This window comes from Passer domesticus, chromosome 4 (genome assembly GCF_036417665.1).
Source record: "Passer domesticus isolate bPasDom1 chromosome 4, bPasDom1.hap1, whole genome shotgun sequence".
NCBI classification, from domain to species: Eukaryota; Metazoa; Chordata; class Aves; order Passeriformes; family Passeridae; genus Passer; species Passer domesticus.
The window spans coordinates 41,402,596-41,416,027 of record NC_087477.1 but is presented as its reverse complement, the minus strand read 5'-3'; the positions used below and the strand labels follow the sequence as shown (position 1 = coordinate 41,416,027).

At 40.1% G+C, this 13,432-nt stretch overlaps 1 protein-coding gene across 15 annotated transcripts in view; it reads right to left on the bottom strand.

The window, feature by feature from the left end:
- The window catches only part of TRIM2 (tripartite motif containing 2), a 118,634-nt gene that overhangs the window by 82,725 nt on the left and 22,477 nt on the right, over window positions 1-13,432 (bottom strand). For 4 of the 15 annotated variants that reach the window (XM_064417398.1, XM_064417402.1, XM_064417394.1 and 1 more), the window contains exon 1: window positions 4,853-5,043. The exons of 4 other annotated variants lie outside the window; for them this stretch is intronic. The gene's annotated coding sequence lies outside the window, so the exon portion shown is untranslated. Of the gene's footprint in view, window positions 1-3,636; window positions 3,714-4,181; window positions 4,346-4,852; window positions 5,190-13,432 lie in introns of those variants that run through there. 7 more of the 15 variants (XM_064417409.1, XM_064417415.1, XM_064417412.1 and 4 more) reach the window with 6 other exon arrangements.

Here is a 13,432-nt window from a genome sequence, read left to right as displayed (position 1 = left end):
AAGTTATAGCTTGTATTCACATGCTACAGCCTTGCTTTGTGAAAGATGATCTGAAGAGTGTACAAATTGAACACATAAAATACCTTCATCATGGAATAGTGTATTATAATGGGACTTTGTAAACTAGAGAGTTATCCTAACTGATTTCAGATGGCAGTTTAGTCCAAGTTTAAGAGTATAAAAACTACTGTGTACCTTACACCATATCATTCAAACAAAAGGTAGTAGAAAAGGTCATGTTAACAGATGTGTGACTGCTCCTGAAATCTATTTGTAAGATGGATAAGGAGCAGAGTGATGGGGAAAGTTGGTCGTATAGAAAATGCAGATGAAGATTCTCATCTGTGAGACTCTCATCCCACTCATACTGTGATCTTCACTGTTCACCCAAATCACAGTACGTCGTCCATGAGTCAATTAGTGTGTGATGGTCATGTGTCATGCTGCTGCTATTTCATGTGATTAATCAACATTCAAATTTAGATTTTGTAAATAATCAAAAGTAAACATACTTCATTAAACTTAATAATGAATATTATTACCTTAGTAATTAAGTTTATAATGAATCTTATTAACTGAATAATTGGCAATAGTGTCTTACCAATTTTAAGGGAAATCTTTGTTGGTGGTCCAGAAATATTTTGTAATTATAGTCATGTTTTGGTCAGTTGAGTTAATTTCAATTAATATAATTCATTAATATAATACCTAAACACTAACAGCCTAAGGGAGATACTTTAAGTGAACCAGTATGACAGCTTTAAAATAAGGTCACAGTATGTCATTCCCTAATTTTAATTACATGCAATTTCAAGCCCATGTCTAAGCAAATTTCAGTATACAATACCTAGCTCAGTAACAAAAAAGGTATTCCTAGATGCTGCAGAAATAGCAAAGAGTAATAATATAAATGCAGAATAAAATAATAACGCCATTGATGCAAGTCAGAATTTTATATGAGGTATACTGACGGATGTTTAATGAACTGCACTGAATCAATCTGACACTGCACAGTTCTCAGGAAGCAACCAAGTCCTGTATAATTTGATTTAAATGAAATTACTGCTTCTGCAGTTACTTTTCTCAGATTTTTTTCTTCAAGCAAAGCTTACAGAAAATAGCAGCATCCCTATTTATTTTTTTCTTTAACATTATCAGATGATTAAATAGATTGGGTCTACATGTAGTTTGTAATTTGAAAATCAAAATCCAAAACTCAGCCTAGGTATTGGAGTTATGTTTAGTTACATTAACTGACGTCTCAGTTACCTTTTTATTCCTCAACTGGATAAGCATAATGTTGTTCTTCCTAACAGACGTTTACATCTTAGTAATTCTTAAGTAACAGAAATATTTGTGTGAAAGCAGATAAAAATTTAAGCGAAAGGAGAAAGGGAGGGAAGGAGGAGGGATTAATTACTGTAAGATGTTTATGGGAATTTTTCCTTACCTAGTTCATTTGCCTCAGAATTCTTCTTGTAGGGAATTAGGAGAAAGGAGGAGTGATCACAGAATACTAACTGGAAAGAAAAGACCAACATGGATACATACCCTTTCCTATAACTACAGTAGAGAAAAGATGATAATGGAATGCAGTGTTCCCAGTTTTAAAGAGCAGAGCAGGGAGGAGACACTTCCTCTAGGAGTAGAAGGGAAGAATAGTAAAGCAAAATTAGAAAAAGCTGCTTACTTGTAGTAAGAGAGAAAAACTTGGAGTGACACAGAACTCCTACCTTGAAAGGGAAGGAAAATAGAAAATAAATACTGGAAAAAACTATTTTCCTTTTTGGCATCTTTGTAAGTAGCAATGGATTTGGCACTATTAAATATTTAATGCTTTGCAGGGGTTATCCATGATGGCATCTCACCCTGTGCTTTGCAAGGAGAATATTGAAAATTCTCTTGAACTGTGGCCAGTTGCAAACCGGCTGGACAAGACTGGTCTGATGCAGTTACTGGTGTTCCCCTTCCTACTCTCCAAGGGAGGTCAGCCACAAGGTGAACAGGTTTGCTCCCTGATCAGCAATGCACACTGCCTGCCTTTCCTACAGGCCAAGGGAAAGCATCAGGCAGTTCACACCTCCCAGAAATAGGGGAGCTGGGCTGAACCCAGCGAGGTAACCTATCAGTGTCACTGATCTGTTACCAGGGGTAAAGGTATCTGAGAATCTGACACACCAGCGAGCGCGGGAATGGTCACACCTCAGTGCCTTCAGAGAAAGTTACAAAGCATCCATGCACGTAACAGCAAATGAGATTTCAGCTCAGGGCTGCAGCACCAAGAACTGCAGGGGATTGTTTAATATTCAGTGAGCATATGCCTAAGAAGTCAGTGCACATGCTATCACAATTTCAGCATCCTGTGCACATCAGTGAACTTTGCTTAAGCTTCATCAGGATCCATTTACATTGTGGATAAGAGATTTGGGAGGAAAACTGGTATATTATGTAAAGAGCAAAATTAAGGCCAAAACCTTTTTGGGATATCTGTCAGGAAGTTGTCTAAGCAGATTTTAAATAAAACACCTCCGAAATTTTCTATCCATGTACCAAATTTTCTCAAAAGAATTTCTGAAATGATTCAGGATACATATGAATAATTTCTCTATATTTGAGAGACTTAGGCAGGGGCTTTCAATGTATAATCCAAACAAGCAGTGGATTAACTGTCTTCAGCTGCCAGATGACTACCCTTCCTCACGCACATGGCATTTGATGCCTGCCACTTTAATATTTTGACATTTTTGTGAGAGACATTGTCCTGAAAGGTCACCACTTGTCTCAGCAGCTGGCTGGCTGCCACTGAGGCCTGGGAAGCTTAGCTCCGCAGCTGTCATCAAAAATGACCATTTTCACAGCTAGGTTTCAGAGAAGCTGTGAATTTATGTCTATGAGTGGAAAAAGGAGGCAAGATGAAGGAAGCTTCAAAATCAGCTTTTACTTGCTACAGTGAAGACAGGCATTTATACATATACACCTGTAAGATGAGGCTGAAATATTTCAAAAGCAGCTTATAAACACAACAGTCACCAAATACCTGGGTTATAGCATCAGTATGGGTTATACCATGAATATGTTTAGTCCTCTATTGCAGCAAGCTACAAATATATTCTCTCCCTAGTCACTTAATGGCAGTCACCTGTTAACTGCGCAAGTGACATTTTCACATGGCTCATGAAAAGCTGACAGTACCACTGGCTCCCAGGAAATAAAACCTGTAAATAAAGCAAGCAACATGACATAGCAATTGAAACAAACTGGCTACAGCCTGCATTTCTTGTGTGGTTATCTGGCATTTATATTTGGTACTGATCACAGGCTGTTTTCAAGATGCAGATTTCATTCACAGCACCGTAAGAATTCATTAGGCATAAACTCAATAGGACAATGGCAATACAAAAGCTTTGAATTAGAAAGGAGAATAAAAACCAACAAGCTGGTTCTTCAGTGCTATGAGACCAAAAATACACTGACAAGTATCAATTTTCTTCCTTACAATATCACCACAACACTGAGAAACCTTCAGCCCTACTGCTTCCCAACCACCTTACTATCCTGTCTTGATGCCACTGTAGCAGATAAAAATCGTTTCATGTACAGACAGAATGAGATGGGTGAAAAACATGCATTGCTCACCGTGTTATGTTCATTGTTCTTATCAGGTCAGATGCAGACTTACTGGTGCCCCTTATGATGACTATTTGTTTGTGCTTCTGAAAATAAGGTACTGTTCAGTTCCTTAATGAGAAGTTCGGGTCTGCATTTATGGATTTTTTAAAAAAGATTCCAGGTGAAAAATACCATGGAAAATTTTTCTTCTATGTGCTCACAAACCATCTATTACTGCTTAAGTATCTTTCTTGCTGTAAATCTAATCTAAGCAGAAAACCATCTCTCTATAAGTACCTCCTGCATTTGCCGGACTTCTCCCCTCACAGAAAAAATGGCAAGCAGACATCCCCAAAAATCAACAAATGCAACTGCAAACTATTTGTTCTGGAAAGCTTTCAAGCATCCCTTTCCCTCAGCAGCTCTTCCACTGAAAGCCAGAACAATACTGCAGAGAAGCTTCCCCTGTCAGGATGTTTTCAGCTTTCATCTCTCTGCTTTTTCAAGCAGAAGACTAAGGTAGAAACCTTAATTAGCAATCTGAAAGCACCACACAGGCAAGGAATACTTACATTTGCAACTGTATTTGTGATATTTGCGCACTGATCCAGCGACTGGTGATTACAAAGAAGTGAAAGAGCTTTTTAGGCTGCCTTTCAAGTCTTGCAGCAGTGAAATGAAGGCTGCTATCTGAAAGCTACTCATTTTCTATATGCTGTGCTCTACTTGCTTCCCATGTGCATACAACACAGCTGCCAGATTTAATAACCATGTCAGCCTGCTTTCCCCAGAAAGCAGCAGAGAGATGACAGGATGAAGTAGCCAGTGCGTTAATCTGTAGTTATGGCTGCACTAAGCCTTGAATGAATGTCACAGTTTTATTGCCCTTGAAAATAAAATAAATCAATGCTATTCATGAAAAAAATAAGAGCAAAAAGACTTCATAAATGTTAATCCATACTTGACTCAGTGATATTAAAGTGCATTAAAGACATTTCACCTTTTTTTTTGATCAGTTAACAAATCCTAGGACTTGAGGGGTTTTTATTCTATTCAGAATACATTTTTCCTAGTAGTGTATGCTTGTACCCCAAAAGAATAAAAGCATTAACTGACAAATTAGTTGAGCTTCCCTTCTCTCCTGTTTCTCTCTGGAAGGAAGTATTTCCATACCTGTTTGTCTTTGCTGACTTCTTTCAGACATAAAAAAAGTTAATAAAAAAGAGGGGAAATTCCCTTTTACCATTTAAATTCTCCCACGCACAGTGGTTCCTAGAGCACTGGACTTTAGTATCTGCTGTGGTCAGTTCACTGCCAAGGTGGAGCATCGCCGTACCTCCAGCTGTAAAACCAGTTCCACGCGAGGGAAGGGCAGCCAGACTTTACATGACAAGAGAAGGTGCCACTCATGCAGTCAAAAACAACAAACTGAAAACAAACCCAGAAACGCTCGGCTGAATCTGCAACAGTGCAGGGATGCCGCAGAGGTCATATGACATCTGTGCGCGTCTTTTTCTCTCTCTCATTTATATTCCTTTCACTTCCCTTGGAGGCACCTTCTCAGCAGGGAGTGGTTTCTGTGGAAACTACGGACAGTCGGTTTTCCCCTTGGAGAAACTGTTACTATAGTAACCTTACATAATGTATATGGCCTAGATTCTTTTTAAAAATAATCTAACCCTGAAATTCGCATTATAAAATTAGAGCTGATTTGTCTGGGGGGCAGTAAATACAGTTATTTTAAAATTGCATTAGAAATATAGGATAAAAAAAATCCAAATGGTGTTACAAATTAAATGAGAGTACAGGGGGCATGTCACTGCATCATTCACAAAGGCAAAATAATTTGCAAATGCCAGTAAACAAGGTCTATTATTTAGCACTTGTGGGAAGCAAGAAGGAAGGGAAGCATATACTTGACATCATGGCTCACTGCAGCAATCAATACTGCATCTTGCAGAGTCAAAATTTTCTCTTTATGTTTATCCTGGTTTCCAGCAACCAGGACCTCATTTAATGATGTAAGCCCAAATACTGCTTACATCTACCCCACTCAAAACTGAAATATCAGCTTCAAAGTCACTTACCCTACACTATGAAACCATGCTACGTCAAAACTCGAGGAAGTGCCTGAAAGAAGCTGTGTGAGTCAGTGAGGCGTAGCGTGCAGAAGAGCAGAAAGAGAGAAGGCACACTGCTGTTTATATGACTTTCCTCTCAGCTCAGAGACACACAGCCCTGGTGGGGAGGGCAGGGCAGATCTGTCAGATGACATCAGGGACAGGGGGATGTTAGGGCCCCAGCAATGGGGCTGGGCAGGGTGAGCCTTCTAAGCCAGCAACTGAAGACCTGCCTGGTTGGGAATGCCATGAATGTTTTGTGACCCTGGTGAAACAGGTAGGTAGATGTCTCCCATCCCTCCCCTACCTGCAGCAACTCTTGCAGATAACCCTTATCCTGGTTATACAAATCAAATGGTTAAGAAAGCAAAGCTACGTGTTCAACTCGACACAAAATTGGTGATTTCAGTTTGAACAATACTGTTGGGGAAACTTGGCTAGAATCCTACCTCAGCAATATCTGTATTGTGACTCAGTGGATTGATATCCCTCCTGACCTGTCAACCTAGCAACTGTTATTAGCATGAACCACATTAATATACACAGAAGACTGATTTTTCTCCTCTCCTATTCAGAAGATGAACAAGAGAGAGCACCTGGTGTACAGAACATTTCACCAAAACTTAAGCAAGGTCCTCCTACATTCTGCAGTGCAAAGGGAGCTCTCCAGGTGAGACAAAGCAGGCATGAAGCATTGCTTCAAAGCTCACAGCCTTTATCTTTCTTGTGTGGTGGACATACTTTTACAAAAGAGACTCATACTGCCTGAAGGTGATGTGTTGTTTGGGATGTGGTTTCTGCAAACAGGTGTTCTAGACCAGGGTTTCACAACAAAACTTGCTGGTACCACAAGTAATCACACATCTTGTAATACAAAATCCCTCAAAGAGGTTTCACTGCAATATGCAAAAGTCCCTCCTTTTAAATTAAAGGAGAAAACTGCTCCATAAATTGCATTGAACACCCAAACTGACCTATACAGGAGATTTACTCTGACAATCACACAGAGCAGTATTTTACTCTGACAATCATACAGAGCAGTATTTTACCAGAGGCTGTGCACACAAACACACATTTTTGTCTGTGAAACTCAAGGGTTGTACAAAGATGTGAAAGCATTAAACATTCTCTCTCCTTTACACTGAAAAATGAAGATTTGATGCATTGTGTTAACTTCAATTGGGTTTGAGGAAGTTCAGCATCAGCAGGATACAGTCTAAAACTTACATGACTGAAAATTTTATGATTTATCAAGTATCACATTCCTAGACAAACATTACACAGGAGTCAGGCCTCTCTGGCATTTCACTTTTAAACCCCAGGGCTCTCATGTTCTATCCACAGGACATACAACCACAAAGCATTATAATCAATCTTTTCCTTTTTAAAATTAAAAAAAAAATTGGAAAATATTTTCAACAAAACATCTACATTAATTTCTGAATAAATCTTATATAAAAATTAAAGAATAACTAGACAATGTCTAGTGAAACATATATTTAGTGGCTCTAGGAAAGTCAATATATTCAAAAAAAAGCAATAAAATGAAAAGATTCCTTAAGCAGATTAGAAAGAGCTAAGCTGTCACTTAAACTCATGTAGTTCTGACATTTTGCTATGTAAAACCTTGAACTTCAAAGAATACATTGCACAAAGACAGCAACAGGGACAAATTGAGAAATGAATATTACAACAAGGTAAGGCAATGAACCTAATAGCTTATTTTCTAAAAAGCAGGAACCATCTGATATATAATGAGATGGCTCAACTATTTTTTATAGCTGTGCCAAGTCTTCCAACACAGAAAAACACACAGTGCCAACATGATCACATGACTTCTGGACTGAGCTAAGCAACATCTACCCAACTTCCAGTGTGGAAGCAGCATGGAGTCCTCTCCTTTATCTGCGTAGATGGTCTGTGAGTATCCAACTTGTGGACACCTGTGGCTTCCTCAGGCAAAGGACAGGGCACACAGCTCAGAAGTGGACATTTCACTAGTGCCAGTGTGCTTCCAGTAAATTAACATAGAGCACTTACACTTCTTAGCTCACACTCCAATCATGCTGTAAGGGACCTGGCTGAGATACTGCTGAGGAGGCAGTTAGACTAACAAAAAGAAAGATCTGCATTCATAGCAGGACTCAGGCACACAAAGATGCAGCTGTAACCTATGAACTTGCTGTTAGTTTCCTTCCAGCACGGAGTTAGTTCACTCTAGGAGTTCCAGCTTCTCTTGACAGCCTAAGATCTACAAAAATGGCCTCTCAGCAAATAGATTCAGAAAGAAAATGTAATTGAGCTCTTATGATCTGCACATTGTTTGGCACACCTCATGGAACATGATAGCAGCTCTACAGTCTACCTCACAGCTGAGAAAGGCAGACTTTCAGTGATTATTTAAAATGTTGTTTTAAATGTCTTTCACCCATTCCATCAGTATTTATTATGTTTTCCACATCTTTTCCCATGCCATTACATCAGGTCTATGAAAAAATACATTAACATCACAATATTATATTTTACTTTGGTCAGAGATAGAAATGTCAATAGAAATCCTTTGTACAATATTACATCACTCATTCCAAAGGCAATCTCTTGTTATCACACCACCACAGTTAACTCCATACCAGGCTTTTACACAGACAGGCTACTTATATTTCTAGGGCACTGACTGCTCATCAGATTTGCATTGCTTTTCATACTACAGTCTCTTCTCTCTCATGGTCCTATTATAGTGAAAAAGTCCCACTCCCCATCTACTTAAATTGACATGCTTTGGATGAAGAAATCCTTGCAGGATTGTATTGTAAATAAAGGAAGAGACAGATTCACAAAGAGGCACAGGCAGGGGTGTCAGCTCCTAACCACAAGGTGCCTTGCAGTCTGCACATCCTCCTGCCAAGATTTCTGTGCTTAAGCAATCCACAGGAATGACACCCACAAAAGCCAGCACATTAGCACAGAGCTGTCTAACTTAGCTACTGTGAATGGTAAGATATTAAATTGTCACTATGAACTTGGTATCCTCATCTGGACTGCAGGAAAATGCCCATCTCCAACTGGGATTCATACATACTAATTTTCTAAAGTTCCCTTTCTTAAAAAAAAGCTGACTGGGGAAGAGATGAGAGCCAGTTACTGTACCCAAGAGATTACAGATTTGGACTCAAATCTCTTAGCAGCCAGATAAAAGCATAGCCAACATTCCCTTATTTAATTGTATCTTTTTAGGTTATTGTAACTTTGGATTCCTCCTGAAGCTTCAGTCTTGCTATTAGCAAATAGCAAAGGGAATGCGGGAGGGAACAAAGACCACTGCACAGCCTGCAGTCACGCTGTTGTTTAAGGCACTAACCTTGAAAGTCCAATCTCTGCCTCGGTAATTGGCCGTTCATTAGGCGTAGAATCAGGTTTCTGTGCCCCCGACAGCAGAAGCTGTTTTGCTGGGGTTCAACAGGTGCTTTCTGAGCTCTGTCAGACTAACTGCTTCAGAGAGGACAGGCACAGTGTCTTCTGTGCCTGAGTATGATGGAGATGCCCAGCTGCTGCTTAGCATCTCCAGACACCTGGGTTACGTGGCAGGTTTTGAAGGCTGACATTCCTGCCTGAAGTATTTAAGGCGGTCATTAGGTATTTAAGGCCATGTCTACACATGTGGGTGCAGGGCCACCTGAACTGGCAGGGATCTGCATACTGACTCATAAAACAGAAATGCCAGGGAGCTCAGTGCACAAACACACAATCTGGCTCTGTGCATGGCCACTAACAAGCCTTTGTGCTGTGCACAAGCCTGCACTCCATTGTAACTGTTCCAGGCTGAGGGTTCCTGAACTCTAGTCTACCCCAGAGAGCAGGCAGGCCCTACATCTGGCCTCAGTTCCTGCATGGATCTTGCCCGAGTTCAGCCAAGAAATAGTCATTATGGGGATTAAAACGAAACTGATTTCATCTAGCCTAGAACACACAGGAAACAGATCAAAGGTGGATTTCTGCCTGGGTTTCTCATGGATTTCAATTTTAGTTAAGGCTTACAACTGCATTGTAATTTCTTTCCTTGTTTTAGAAGCACAAATCATTGCCAAGAATCTGGCAGCCAGGCCAGAAAATAGTGACAAATAGTGTAAGCTGATCCGGCAGGCTTCATTAAGGGCAGATTAAACATTGACAGTCCCCAAGGTTTTTGTGATATGATTGCATGACATGGCCAATGAACTAGTCACTCCCTAGGGTGAGAAGCAGAGATGATGTTCAACTGCCTGGAGAGTGGAACAGACTACTCTGTGAAATTACATGGTACGACAGTGTAAGATACAAAGCACAATCTCTGAACAAGGTGCTTCACCTCAAGTAAACCTTGTGACTAACTAAATAAAAGCCTGTCTATTGCAAAGATGGCTAAGCAATGTAGAAAAAGAATCAACAAACCTGAAAAAGGCCAACACAGGTATTTAACAGTCTATCCCAGTCAGGATATCTTGCCTTTTTATCTATGCAAAGACCACAGCTCTCATAATTTAAATTTTTTTTCAAGAAATATTTGAGAATGGTTCTTCATTTACTGGATCAGAGTTGTCTGTGCTTATGGCAAGGTTGTCTTGAATCTAAAATGGTCTCCTAGTTATACTGTCTTCTAGTAATGTAATGATTTTTCTTGCTCTACCAGGATGGTGGGTTTGGAAGTTTCTAATGACAAAGATTGCATGACTGCATTTTCCTTTTCAATCCATAATACTCCAAACACTTTCAGATTTTCTTTTGCATCACCAAATAAATTGAAAAGTTACCAATTAACATCAAAATGATAATGTTATCCATCAATCTTTCTTTGTAGGTCCAGAGTAGGTAGAAATAAGCTTCACTGGTTCTTACACAGCTACAGCACAGGAGGCTGCATTATGATAATGATACTCAGAAGAGTCAAATTTGTCACTGAGCATCTGGAATTAGAATTCTAGCAGTATAGAAATCATAGAATCATAAATGCTGGAAAAGGTCTTCAAGGTGTCAAGTCCAGCCTTTGACCAAATAGCACCATGACCACTAAACCAATAGCACTAAGTCTACCTGATTTTTAAGTATTTCTAGAGATAGTGACTCCACCACTTTGCTGGGGAGTCTGTTCCAATGCTTAAACCCTTTCAGTGAAGAAAGATTTTCTAATACCCAACCAAACTTCTCATGGCAAAACTTGAGGCTATTTCCTCTTTTCCTGTCACTGGTTGCTTGAGAGAACAAAGCAACCCCCACCTCTCTACAACCTCCTTTCAGGCAGTTGCAGAGACTGATAAGTCTCCCCTAAGTCTCCCCTAAGTCTCCTTTTCTCCAGGCTAAACACCCTCAGCTCCCCCAGCTGCTCCACACAGGACTTGTGCTCCAGACCCTTCATAAACCTCATTGCCCTTCTCTGGACCTGCTCCAGCCCTCAATGTCCTTCCTGTAGTGAGGAGCCCAGACCTGAACACAGGATTTGAGGTGTGGCCTCAACAGTGCCGAGTAAAGGGGGACAATCACTGCCCTGGTCCTGCTGGCCACACTATTGCTGATCCAGGCCAGAATGCCACTGAACAGAACCTTTCTTAGGTGGCTAAGAAAGCCACCTGGGAACACAACCAACGGGGGTCCAGCATCTCCAGGTCATTCACCATCAGGCAGCTTTCCAGCCACTCTGTCCATAATCTGTAGCACTGCCTCAGGTTGCTGTGACTGAACTGCAGACTCAGCAGTTTGCCCAAATGAAACTTATACAGATGGCCTTGACCCATTGAAATCAAATGTAATAACTTCATCTGTGCCTCAATGCTTTATCCAGAAAGACAGGAGATTCAGATACATAATCACTAGCATTATAACCAAAAAATTGAAATAACTCCGCAAGCTCCTGTAGAACAGAGGGTTTCTAATTTCAGCAGAAAATTATATTAATTTCCATGTTTCTCTGCTAAGATCTGGATTTTATTGTTGACATAATTTTGGAAAAATGAAAAAGTGCTGCTGAATGTGTTACATGGCTAGAGAGCACTGCAACCAGGAGGCATAGCATGGCTTCTTAACTGTCTCATGGATTTAGTCACATGGAAGACCTGTTTTTCAGTGCTGCAGGTTCTGCCTTCAACATCCATTAGTGATTTTAAGCACATCTGGAAAAGTTTTCATGCCATTATATCCAGCAAGAACCTCTTCAACACAGTACATACAGTGTCCTGTTTGAAGTGGTCTATCCTGCCTTTATTATTAAATAAAATTGTTTGGTTTGCTTACAGTTACTGCAGGACATAGTAAGAGACAGCAGGTGAAACTGAGGTGCTGCTGTACACAGGGGAAGGTGGACCTGTAAAAGGGAAGTCAAACAGCCTTGTCCACTTCCCCATTCTCCCTCCATCTTAGTACTTTATCACCATAACCAGCATTCACAACTTCTTCACTTACCCCTTTCAGACCAGGGAGTCCAAAAAAGAACAAGAAATTGTTACCTTTAGGTCACCTGCTTCATCAGCTCAGCATGGAGACAGCTTGTCACTTGCTCTGACACCATTTGTGCCCTAGAAGTTCTGAACTGAAATGTATGTCTCCAGACTCCAGTTCCAGAGGGAACTTCCTACAGCACTGCTTACTTGGAATGTCTTTGTAATTATTAAATACAAGAAAACAAAATACACCAACCAAAACTATCTACCAAGACAATTATATTCCAATGAGACTGACACATCCAGCTAGTTACACTTTTTTTATGACTTTACCTCCAATTTAGAATGAGTTGAGCAACTTTCTGGGCATGTACAGGTTCCAAGGGTAATGGAAATTATAAAATCACTCAATCAAAACATGCATCAGCAATCTTTTCCAGCAGTGCAGTCCAAATCAGCTATTTCAGTGGATTACTTACAATTTAGGAACCACACGCTATGCCATGCCTAAAAAAATAAATTCCTAGAGATAACTAGAATGCTTCAGAAACCACTGAATTAAGAAAAAGATTGTTGCAAGAGGGAGGAAAGAGCTGCAAGGACGTATGTTAACAGTATCTTTTATCTCTTTCAGGTTTTGCAGAAGTCATTCTCCATGCACCTTGATTTCTAGAGGTAAATGGGCTCTAGCTTCGTGGGAATGAACCAAAAATGTCAGGCTGCCTCTACAATAATTTCCTAGAGATAATACAGAGAATTGAGATAATTATTTAGACACATCTCAGATAACCCCAGCACCTGAAAGTAAAATTTCAACTCCTAAAAGTCACAAATTTCCTCCTGTTCCCAGGTTGACCCTGAGATCAGGGAACAGAAAACAAACACTTGGTTTTGCAGCATAATGCTCTCATATGCACTCCAGAGATAGAATTCTGCCTTATCTGCCAAGCTTTTTTTTTGGCAATAGCTCTCACTGTATCCTTCAATCTGAAGCCAGAGAATTGAAAAATACCACTACTTGTTTTGCCTTCTCCAAATACAGTCCTGCTGCAGTGAATGACATCCATTCATCCATCATTTCTACCAGGAGAATCCTTGGTAGAAAAATGGGATAATGTGTGGCTTTCAACTGTACCTTAGTTCCTGAAAGCAAGAAAATTTTGACAGGCTCCTGTACTCACTGTCTTCTTTTGGCTACTTCTATGTTGAGCCCGAAGGCACTTCACTGACCCCATATGGTACCTAATAACTGGTGCCTGAACTTAACTTGTTAGGACCAAGCACAATTTTTACAGG